This window comes from Babylonia areolata, chromosome 15, assembly GCF_041734735.1.
Source record: "Babylonia areolata isolate BAREFJ2019XMU chromosome 15, ASM4173473v1, whole genome shotgun sequence".
NCBI lineage: Eukaryota > Metazoa > Mollusca > Gastropoda > Neogastropoda > Buccinidae > Babylonia > Babylonia areolata.
In genome coordinates this window covers 24,244,062-24,256,561 of record NC_134890.1, presented here as the reverse complement: position 1 = coordinate 24,256,561, position 12,500 = coordinate 24,244,062, and the positions used below count along the sequence as shown (strand labels likewise).

General features: G+C 39.3%; 1 long non-coding RNA gene across 1 annotated transcript; it reads left to right on the top strand.

Moving 5' to 3' along the window:
* The first annotated feature begins 3,119 nt into the window (after nucleotides 1-3,119).
* On the top strand, nucleotides 3,120-7,391 carry LOC143290500 (uncharacterized). The gene is made up of 3 exons (XR_013056399.1): nucleotides 3,120-3,254; nucleotides 4,164-4,302; nucleotides 5,616-7,391. It is a non-coding gene; the product is annotated as an uncharacterized LOC143290500 (long non-coding RNA).
* Nucleotides 7,392-12,500: the final 5,109 nt, after the last annotated feature.

Genomic DNA, 12,500 nt, shown 5'->3' with positions numbered 1-12,500 from the left:
TTGCGTGTCCCTGCTATTCTGCTTTCCACTCCGCAGGACCTACATATCCTTCTGACCTTATCAGTGTTTACACTCCTGCAAGAAATATCCGCTCTTCCTCTGACTGTTATCTTTTGAAACTTCCTCGTGTCAATACAAGAACCTATATGGCGAACGTTCTATCTTCTTTGCTGCTCCTCACATCTGGAACAACCTTCCTCCTCATATCCGTGCATCTGATTCTATTTCTGCTTTTCGCTCATCACAAAAAACTCATCTTTTTAAAGCCTACCCAGTATAGGTACTCTCACCTCCTTTGTTCTCCAACAATACCCATGTCAGCTCACTTTGGATGTATGAAGAGTGGGAAGGGAAAGTGTGGGTGGTGGGTGGTGGTGGGGTGGGGGGTAAGGGAGGGGGAGGGGTTTTGAGAACTGAAGAGTGTCATGAATGTTTTATGTAACTTGCAATATTTTTCTTTCATGTAAAGCGCCCTGAGCTCTTAGAGAGAAAGGGTGCTATATAAATGTACATTATTATTATACATACATACATATAGATAGATAGATCTGTAAGAGAGAATAGATAGACAGATATGTAAGAGAGAAAGAGAGAGCTGTATATAGCCTCAGAGAGAGAGAGAGAGATGTGTGTGTGTGTGTGTCGAAGTCGAAATATTTTAATTGTCAGACCGCAGATCCATAACAATGGAGTTAGCAAGGACAAACAGAATTGATGCAGGGAAATGAATATTAGGACAACCATTGAACTACATGGGCATCGATAACGATTCTAGAGCATTTGCTCGTAATGAAAACGCTTTGAATACAAACTTGCATATACTAACACTCGATCTCTCACTCGCACAAAATAACAACATGGACATCTTAAATGCACTTGGATGTTTGTGAAATTTAGCAGGAATAAACTGAGAACGCAGGGAACAGTACTTAGGGCAGACCAAAAGAAAATGCATTTCGGTTTCCGGAGTGTCATCACAAAAAGGACAATTCCTACTTTGCCCATCATAGTTAAACTGCAAAAAATGTGAGCGCAAGTTGGACATTCCAATTCTAAACCGCGAAAAAAACACGGCGCATATTTATACATTTGACGTTATTCAAGTAAGGTTTAAGTGACAAGGACTGATTGTAAGCTGAATACACATCATAAAAATCGTGAGACTGGAGAGCTGAATGCCAGTCTTGAGTAAAGCAATCAACTAGACGCTGCTTAAATTCAATCATAAACATTTTTACATTACCAACTGACTGAGCCTCCCAAACAACACCAAATCCAAATTTTTTACAAAACATTTCTCACAGAGCAAGCCCAAGTACAATAATTATGACTTTGCAATGATAACATCATATTATAAGCTTTCTTAGGGAAACGGTCATTATCCATAAAGACAACACGAAGCCAAAATTTAAGACACTTGGAGTAGGTGGTCACATACAGGGGATAGCGACCAAGTTCACCGTAAATCAAGTGTCTTGGTGCTCTCTGACTCACGCCCAAAAGACGCTTCATTGCAGACAGGTGTACCCTTTCAATGCACTCTTGATTCCAGTCAAACCCCAAACTTCTGCTCCGTATGTCAAGATTGGTTTGATTTGCATGTCAAATAGTTTGAAAAAAATACTGGGGGAGTGTTCACCAATAGACCAAAGCATTTTAAAGATAGCTGCACATCCCTTTCTCGCACGTTCAGACAAATCACGCATAGTGGGTTGGAAAGAAAGTCGGGTAGTAAGGATAACACCAAGATACTTGTACATGCTAACAGTTTTCAGTTGTGTATCACCGAACATCCATGCCTCGTTCTGTGCAAAAAGACCTCCATTTCTAAAGACAACAATATTTGATTTATCAAGGTTTACAACGTTAAATCAAGGCGTCTGGCGGTTTCGAACAAAACATTCAGTTGGGTTTGAAGACCAATTATGCTGTCAGATAACAAGGCAACATCATCGGCGAATAACAAGATCAAAATTTGGATAAACTCTGGTGAAAGCTGAATGCCGTGCCTACCATGATTATTCATTTCTTTTGTTAACTCATTAATGAACAATGAAAACAATACAGGAGAACATACTTCGCCTTGTTTCAGCCCGCGAGGACATAGAAAAGTGTCTGTGAGGTCACCTCCGACGCGAACACGCGCCTTAACAACTGTGTAAATACTTTTCAGTGCATTTTAAAATTTTCCATTGATACCATTGACACTCAGAATTCTCCAGAGCTTATCTCTTCTAACAGTATTGAAAGCTTTTCGAAAATCAATAAATGCAACATATAATTTTCTATGTCTGAGTAGTTGTCTCTGTATTAATGCAAGCAATGTAAAAATGTGATCAGTTGTGCAATGACCTTCTCTAAACCCAGCTTGTTCTTCCCCAGTAACCCCATTTTCTTTAATCCATTTAGTAAGACGTCTATTCAGCACAAAAGTGTAAAGCTTGCTACAAATGTTTAACAGGGAGATACCACGGTAATTATCAGGTACATTCAAATCGCCCTTCTTATGGAGTGGTTGCAACACTGACAAACACCAGTCATCTGGAAAAATGCTCTCTGTGTGTGTGTGTGTGTGTGTGTGTGTGCCCAGTGTGTGTGTAACGTGTGCCGGTGTGTGTATATGTGTGCACCGGATTGTCAACGGTCAGAGTCAATCGTATGCACACGAAGGCAGTTGTGCAAAAAATCGCTGAACGTGGCCCTTTTATCTCATCTCATTTCATTTTTTTTATCTTATATTAGGCTTGTTTGTTTTTTCTTTGTTAGTTTTTTTGTTTGTTTTTTGTTTTTGTTTGTTTGTTGTTGTTGTTGTCGTTGTTTTTCATTATTATTTTTTAATCTTATTACCTTTCACGTATCTTTTACTTCTGTTACATCTTAACATAATTATTTCTGGTGCTTTTGTTGTTGTTGTTTTTTGTTTGTTGTTTTTTGTTGTTGTTTATTCATTCTTTTTCATTTCAGTTTTCTGTTTTATACATGCCCATGGTGGGATCTCAGTCCAACCAACACACCAAACGACAATCACAGGCACGAGAACGTACAAAGGGAAATAACTTCTGTTGGTTTCGACCTTCGTTGTTTTGCGCTGCAGTTAACTTTTCCTGTGAAGGAAAGAAGGCCGCGAAATCGGGTATCTTCGTCTCTTCCCGGTTATTCTCGGGCAAGGTCTACTTGAAGGACATTGTTATCGCCCTTTCATCATCATGGTCGTCTGAAAAGAGGCGCCGTATCAATTTTCATTCGATTATCAGGTAATTTTTCATATTTATTCAACAGTTGCAAGCCTGATTTTGAGTATTTTGAAACTTAAAACGTGCTGGATTAATATGAGCGAGTTAATTTCGAGCACACCACACAATTTTGCATTTTGGGGGCGAAATAGAATTTCACAATCGCAATTTACGGTCAGTGTCCAGTATCTCATTCTCTGTCAATGTCACAGTTGATTTCAAATTTAGCACGGTCAAATAGCTATAGATTTGACGGTTCTGTTATGACTGTATTTACGACCGTAATCGATATTTAGAACAGATCAGCGAGCGCCAACTTTTGAAACCTGTCGCTATGTCTTCTCTCACGAAATAGGTATGGAACTTGCACACATTCTGACAGTGACAGGTAACAAAATTGAAATTTTAAAGTCAAAATGAGATATTTGAAAGAATACATGAATCGGATCACACAGTTAGAGTAACAGAATATGCATTTGCAGTGATATTCAATGATGCACACTGACTACATTTGATTTGCTAGTTTTAAACAGACACATTCACTGATACAGTCTCACACACACACACACACACACACACACACATATGACAACCAACATAATGTTTGAAATTGTTTAAGAGTCCTGTTGGCCCTCTGTTATGATTATACAAGTTTTTAGGTTTTTGTTGTTTTTTAAACACAAATGGAGAAGATTGGAATAGGAAAATGATTGATTAGATGAGGCAAGAGTGGGTTGGGGGAGCGGGTGGATTTTCAGCAGTAATCATACTTGTAGATAGACGTTTAACAAAAGAATGAAAGAAAACACACACACACACACATGCACTACACATGTAGGCTGAAATAACTTCCTTTCATAGAGAAAATATACATAGAGTGTTTTTGAACTTGAGGTTTGTACATTAATTATGATGCCTTATGTGCTTTAGACTCCCGAGTGAAAGAGATACCCCTGCAGGAAGTCCTGTCATGAACAGTGGACGACGTGTAGTTCGCCAGACCAATGTACTGGCCCTCGCCTTGCATCGCAGCTTCACCAGGTCCTCAATGGGTCTGCGATTAACACAGGTGGGTACTTCTTCCATGTTCATAGGCTGCAAGTCCCATGTTCACTCATATTGAACGAGTTGGCTTTAACATACTTGTGTGTGTGTGCGTGTGTTTTAGATAAAACTGATGCACTTATATGAGTGTGTGGAAATCTCAGTTATAGTATACCTTTTCAAATGTTTGCACTGGCTGTTGCGAGTCACAAGTTTTACAATATTGATGTTTTACATGTTTGTTCAGTATCACAATGTAACTATCATGTGTGCAATACAAGGTTTAAGATTTATAATGTTGAAATTGTGGAAGGTTTTATTATTCAAGTATCTTTTAATGTACCAGTTGCTTTAGAACTTAACTCTTTTACTGTATATTTTTAATTTCCAAATGGATGGTTAGATATGTATTGTATAGCCGGTTTTACCCCGATCATGTGGGCAGCCATGCTCAGGTGTGTGCATGTTGGGTATGTCCTTGTTTCCGTAATCCATGGAATGCTGACATGGATCACAAGATCTCAAACATATCTGTTTATCTCCAAGCATAAACACATGAAAGGGTTAAGGCACTAGCAGGTCTGCACATCTGTCGACATGGGAAGCCACCAGGCTGGGATTCAAACTCCACACTCTCAGATTCAAAGTCCAGCACTCTGACCATTCAGGTGGGAACTAAACATGTAGGCCCTTCATGGATGTTCGATTAACACAGGTGGCTGGGTTCTCACGCAATGAATCTGTCTTGGTTAGTCACACAGTTTTGTAACAGCTGAGTAGTGTTCATTGTCTGTCTTATGGATATGTGAGGACTAAAGTTCAAATCTCAGCAGAAGCTGGTGGCTTAAAAGGTGGAGTGGTTTGGTTTTTTTTGGTTCTTGTTTGTTCTGTTTTTTTTCAGTCTCCCAGGTTAAGATGTAGACTCATATAAGCCATGTTGCCTTGTTGGTGTTTGGTGGGAAAATATTGGAAACATGAGCACATCAGGCAGGCACCCAGGCTTGATCTGCAACAGTAAGCAATGCTAAGCAGTATAACTGCTCATTGCCTGTTTCACACTGGTTTGGTAATTAAAGTAAAATGAAACAACAGTTCTTTACTTCTTTGTTTTATTCTTTTTTTTGGTAGTCTCCCAGTCAAGCTTGGTAATTAAACTAAAATGAAAGAACAGTTCTTTACTTCTTTGTTTTATTCATTTTTTGGTAGTCTTCCAGGCAATCTACAGATTGCTGGCAGGCAGTCTCTTGGATTGCTTTGTGACAGACTTTTCTGTGTGCGTGTGTGTGTTTGTGTGCATATGTGTGTGTGTGTGTGTGTGCATATGTGTGTGTGTTTCAGGACACGCCCCCCAACCAGCCAGAGAGGTGCTGGGTGACTGCCTCTTGCATGGCCATGGCCGTCATGGGTCTGGGTCTGTCCTTCTTCAGCACCCGCCAGCTGTGCGACGACCCCAACAGCCGCTGCCTCCTCTGGAGGAAATAGCATCCCGTCTGTTTTTGTTGTCATTCTCTTCTCTCCCTTGTCATTCTGCTTGTCAACTTTCTTCTCTCCAATCCATAGCCATGGTCCCAGGTGGGGGTGAACGTATCCATATCTGTTCGCCATTGCAGCCAAAAAGGGAGGGGTAAGGGGTAGGAGGTGAAGATCTGTGATAACATGGACTCTGGGTGCTTTGCCATTCTGTCTCTGCCCCCTGACCCCTCCTGTTCTGTCTCTGTCTCTTAAACCTGGATGTTTTTGCCAAACAAAAAGAATGAAAAGGGGAGAAATCTCTGTTCTGTAATGGATTTTCCTTCTTCCCCTTTTTGTTTTCTTTTGATACTTTGCCTTCAGCACATGCCAGTTCAGTTACTCCTATTCTCTTACACCTGCAAAAAGTTGTGTTTTTAGTGTTTTTTTTATTAAGAATAAAGGGTTTTCTTCAAGGAAAGATAATATTGCTTGTCACAGTCCTGCTTTGGCATCATGGGGTTGGGTTTTTGTGATCCCAGCTATCAGTGCTTTCTCAGGACATCTCAGTAAAGCAACAGTGAGATGCTTGTCTTTATTCTTTAACTGGACCTGTTTCAGGCATTTGCCATTCTTGAGGTGTTTTTTTTATGTTGAATTTACCATCACTTTAATGGGTGATTCAGCTGCACAGGATATGTCAGGAGTCTGCAAGAAGGCAAAAGAATAATGACCATTCTTTTCTTGTTTTGTTATTAAGTTTATATTGAAGTATTGTAGTCTGCTCCACTTTTAGGCTGGCTGTGAAAGCTAGACTTTTAAATTTAATTGCCAATGCAGTCACAAACTCCTTTCATGTGTTTGCTCAGATCAGTCTGCTTATAGTGTGCTCTACTTTTGCTGTGAAAGCCCAGTGTTGATCACCATTGAATAGTCAGAAAATTGACAACCCCTTTCAAGTGTTTGTTCAGTTCAGTCTGCTTATATCTTTGTTCTATATATTGTACTGGAAGTACTGCCAGGTGTAATGCTTATGTGTTCCATAATCAAGAATTGGCAGTGCACTGCTTATGTAAAAAAAAACAACAACAAATAATACTGAGCAGAATATTTTTGCATCGTGGTTTCTCAGCCACAGACTGTTGTGAAAGACCAGGTGTTTGAAATTGAAACTGAAAGGTTCCGGTTGTTTGAGTTTGCGATGTGTGGGTTATTAAAGTGTTGGAAGCGTGTGCAGGTGTTACACATTTCTGTGCTGTGGTGAAAGATTTCCTGGTCTTGCTGTTCTTTTCCTGATTGCCACAAATTAATTTTATTTATCTATAAAGAATAAATATTAATCACTAATGGTGCTTTCACCTTTGACATTTTTTTTGCTTTTTTGATCACTTATCTGAGGAATCACAACTAAGTGCCTTGGTCATGAGACTCGCCTGTGAAGTTGTGGCTGAGGTCTTCTTGCATTGACAGCTGTGGCCATTGCCTTGGGCAGAGCTGTATGACAATCTGTAACCATTCCACTTCCAAGACTGCAATATAACTGTTTTTGTCCGCTTGTTATGGAAGAGCTTTCTTCATTTCTGGCTCTGCATAAACTCGGCACAAAACGCAGTGGTCATTTGCAAGGAGATCTTGATAAACAAAGCTTTTTTTTTTTTTTTTTTTTTTTTAATAGTGTTTCAAACTTACAGAGAGAACATAATTTTAATTTCCATGGTGGATCAGTGGAGAGAGAGCGAGATTGTCCTAAACATCTTACTGTGAGTTTTGTTTGAAATGTTAGGAGAAGGGGTATCACTATCAGTATTCCGATATGGAAGTACTGGAATGGAGTTTGTACATACATTGTATACAGATGGATCAGTTAAAAGAAATGTTGCTGTTCCCTTTCTCTTTGGCATAAACACATAATTATGTGTGTGTGCGCACACACATACACACACACAGGCTCATACTCGGATGCACAAGCATACAGTGCCTTGTGACAAATTCAGCACAAAGTTTGTTGTGATATGCAATGCTAATGCAAAGTTGAATATACATTGTAGCCGCATGCCTCTGGCATGGAATTTGTTCTCTTGTATTCTCCTGAAGTAGTTATCCTTCCTTTGAAGTCTGTGCATGGTAATTGCCAGTCTTTGAAATAGTGTAAGAATTATTGTGCACTGATGCTTTGGTAGACAGGTCTTTGATCTTCACAATTTACTCTGTGCATTTGGCTGTTTGTCTCATGCTATTGTAGCAGTCTGCTGTTGGAAGTATGAAATGGAAATAAAAGACTTGTAATTTATCAGTAGGTGTATGTGTATTTTTCTGGGCTTATGGTCAGTGTGAATGTACTTACATTTCCAGGGGTGCAAGTCATCCAGTATATGCCAGAAATCCAGCACAGTTTATCTTGATTCTGGGCAGTTTCTGGCATGGAGACATTTTGTTTGGATATTTCCCAGTATGCACAGCAAGCTTATTCCCTGTCTTCAGTTTCTCTGTCAGATTAGTAGATTAATGCTAGTGACATTATTTTGTCTGTTGCGAAACCTCAGTTTGAAAAAAGTAAGAGAAGTACTTTCATTCAGTTTTGTTTAGTAAAATATGTTGTACACATGTACTTGTTATCTTGGGCTGGAAACCAAGGGAGATAATTGTGTTGGCTCACTCTCTGCTGATAGTGTATTCACCAAGTTGGATATTGTGACAGTAACATCAAGCATCATGAAGTTTTTGACGAAGCTTGACAATGAACGTTTGATGAAAAATGACAAGAACAGTGTGAGAAACATGTAAGAAAAAAAAATGGAAATGACTAAAGATGAAAATGAAATTGGATTTGAATTTGAGAAATTGCACAGAAGTTTCTCAAGGTGTCACTTCATTCAGACAAATCCACATATATGCTACACCACATCTGCCAGACAAATGCCTGACCAGCAGCACAACCCAACATGCATATAAATTATAATCATATTTGTGTACCTATCAGAGTGGATTTGCTCTACAGAATTTTGCTGGAGGACAACCCGTTTGTTGCCATGGTTTTGTTGTGTTTTTTTTTCAGTACAGTATTGACAGACCCTTTTGTTGCCATGGTTTTTTTTCAGTACAGTACTGACAGACCCTTTTGTTGCCATGGGTTTTTTTTCATTACAGTATTGACAGACCCTTTTGTTGCCATGTTTTTTTTTTCATTACAGTATTGACAGACCCTTTTGTTGCCATGGTTTTTTTTCAGTACAGTACTGACAGACCCTTTTGTTGCCATGGGTTTTTTTTCATTACAGTATTGACAGACCCTTTTGTTGCCATGGATTTTTTTTTTACAGTACAGTATTGACAGACCCTTTTGTTGCCATGTTGTTGTTTTTTTCAGTACAGTATTGACAGACCCTTTTGTTGCCATGGGTTTTTTTTAGAGTACAGTATTGACAGACCCTTTTATTGCCATGGGTTTTTTTTTCCAGTACAGTATTGACAGACCCTTTTGTTGCCATGTTGTTGTTTTTTTCAGTACAGTATTGACAGACCCTTTTGTTGCCATGTTTTTTTTTTTTTTGTTTTTTACAGTACAGTATTGACAGACCCTTTTGTTGCCATGTTGTTGTTTTTTTCAGTACAGTATTGACATACCCTTTTGTTGCCATGGGTTTTTTTTATCAGTACAGTATTCACAGACCCTTTTGTTGCCATGTTTTTTTTTTTCCAGTACAGTATTCACAGACCCTTTTGTTGCCATGTTTTTTTTTTTCAGTACGGTATTGACAGACCCTTTTGTTGCCATGGGTTTTTTTTACAGTACAGTATTGACAGATAAGCATCGTCACCATTCTGTCACCTTCCTCCCGCAGAAAGATGGACACTGCAGTTGTGTGTTTCTGTGTGACATGATCAGAGTAAAGAATATGGATCCAGTGGATAGAAAACGCTGACAAGACAAGCAATTGATCCGACACAAAATACTGCTTGCAGTGTCATGATGGAGCATCGCTGCGACAATATCATTTTACATCAATGAAAAATGGATCATTACTGACCAAACCGCAGAAATGAAAGCTGTCTTATGCTCAGTTTTGCGAAACACTGTATGCCATATCGTTCCACCGATCTAGTTGTGAAGTTTGTGTAGAGATAGACTTCTGCAGGCAAATGGGTGCTCCAGGATTTCACATTATCAAAACCAGCAGCTACTTCACCAGGGCTCAACTGTAACAGTCCATTATGTGTAACCATTAGCGACTCATGACCACAGACATGACACCTGTAGTCATCCTCCCCAGCACCACCACCTCTCCCTTTCATGACCACAATGCATGGTGTAGGCAGGACAGCACCAGTTCCACATCTCCCCTGATCCATCACTCTTTGACAGTGATGTGCTGACAGTGAATGAGTGACTCAGCTCTTCATTGCTGGGGAACCTGAGACTGGTCACATACAAGGGAAGTGTTTTTATGCTTATATATGAAAAATAAAATAAAACCATTTCTTTTTATAATATCACCTGTTTAGGCACTTTTTTCCACACCAGCCCCAGCTGTGCAAGAAGTGTTACTCCTAATGGACAACTGAAACTTGACACCTGCAGATTTTTTCGTTGTGTTTTTTTTTTTTTTTTTTTAATAGAGTGGGAAAGGTATAGGTGTGTGCGTGTGTGTGTGTGTGTGAGAGAGAACAGCTTTTTACTTTTTATTACAGTTTATTTTCATAAAAGAAGGCTTGTGCTTTATAGTTTTCTTCAATAAAATTTGCTATTGTTTCGCATTTGCCTTTTTACCCATTAGTAGACCTTTTGCCAGTGCTAGACTGGATACTGCATTCTGATTTATAAAAGGCCCATCCTGTGTGAATGTTCACATGGGAGAGGTGGTTTTTTTGTTTTGTTTGTTTTCTTGTTTTTTGCTTTTTTTTTTTTTTTTTTTTTTTTTTTGAAAGTGTGTTTCAGTGTTCTTCCTTTCCCTGCCCCCCCCCACCCCTTTTTTTTTCTTCTCTATTTCACAATCATTCTCTCCCAAATAATTGAGTAGAGAAAATAACATGCTAACAATGTTTAGGCTTGTTTAACCTGGGCAGAACCTTCCACCGCCACCCCACCCACCCACCCCTGAAAAAAAACCCCCAAAAAACCAGACTTGGGTAGTATTCTCTGATTGCACCCCTTCATTTCACGAAGTGTCTGTGTGGAAGAGGGAGAAAGAGGAAGGCTTTACTTGTTTTTATTTGTTTGTTATTGCTGTTTCTTTTACTGTGCCGTCACCAATGCCCCCCCAACTCCCCCCCCCCCCCCCCCCCCAACACACACACACACACCACCCCCACCCTTTATTTTCTTTCTTTATTTGGTAGCATTATTCTAAAATCATCATCATCCCTCATGCCATACACACATCATCTGCCACCACAAACATTTAAATAGAATGGATCGAATGAATGGCAGTGCAGTAGTGAGGCTAAGCAGCCACCATGTTAGTGCTCCTGTGCCGCGCGGCCCTGACAGTGCAGCAAATTGTGTGAGTGTGTGTGTGTGTGTGCGTGCATGCAATATCAGCTTCTTCAAATTTCAAAAATAGTACAAGTTGGAAATAGAAACAGGGAGACGCCAATAGCATACCAAGAGAGTTACGGTTTTATAAGGTTTCTTACATGTCTGATTGGATGAGTTCCAGTTTATAATGGAATGTCCCAACTATGATCAATTGTGAAAAAAAGTTAGGTGCCTGAAAAAAATATTTGTCATCAAAACCTTTTTTTCTAATTTTTGTAATATGCTCAAAGGAGGCTAAAAAAAGCCATTTTAGCTTTAAGTTTATTATTTTTTCAAATTCTGTCTACTCATTTGGGATTGAAAGGTGTTTGTATGTTCTCAACTTCTATGTGAATGGTCAAGAGACGTTTGTATGTTCTCAACTACTATGTGAAGCTGTTGTGCATTTGGAAATGTTCATGTTGTGCACAGGATCACTATTAATTTTTGTGACTTCCAGTTCTCCATTCTCCAATAGGAGTGAAAGGATAATTGAATTGGTGTGTGTGTGTGTGTGTGTGTGTTTTCAGGAAAGAAATCGAGAGGGAAAATGCGTGTTGGGATGGTCCATCTGAAGTCCACATAGGGGAGGCTATCGAAATCAAAAGCTTTGGTGACGCAAACTTTGTTTGCTCCCTTCCATTGAAATGAGTGTTGGTGAAGGGGGTGCCCACAAATCACCATGACCTCGGATGTCGTTTTCTTTCATTTCAATTTCTTTTATTTTGTTCTTGAGCTGTTTATTCATTTTCTATTTTCCCCCCTTTCTTCATCGGACACACGTCTCCTCGCGATCTCCCTGTCAATCATTCTATCTCCTCGTCATTCATCTCTTCGATCTAGCTTCTTTTCATTTGTTTCTCCAACCCTCTCTCTCTCTTCTTTTTCATGTTCACAATCCTTCTTCGTTGCAATCTTCCTTTTCTTTGCATTGATATAAAACATGGTTTTTGTGAATGCAAGTTTTGAGCATAGTTCATGAAGATAATATGTGTTATGTGTTCGAAAAACAAACAAACAAACAAACAAACAAAAACCACACCACCACCACCACCAACAACAACAACAACAACAAAACAACAACAACAACAACAACCCCTGACTGCTTGTGGAGAGTAACAAAACAAAATAAATAAATAAAAAGAAAGAAGGAAAGCAAGATAGGAACGGGAACTTGCATCTGCCTGTTCTGAAATAAAATGTCGTTGACATAGCGTATTTTGATAGCCGTACTGCTGGTATTTCGATGACTCGAGTTT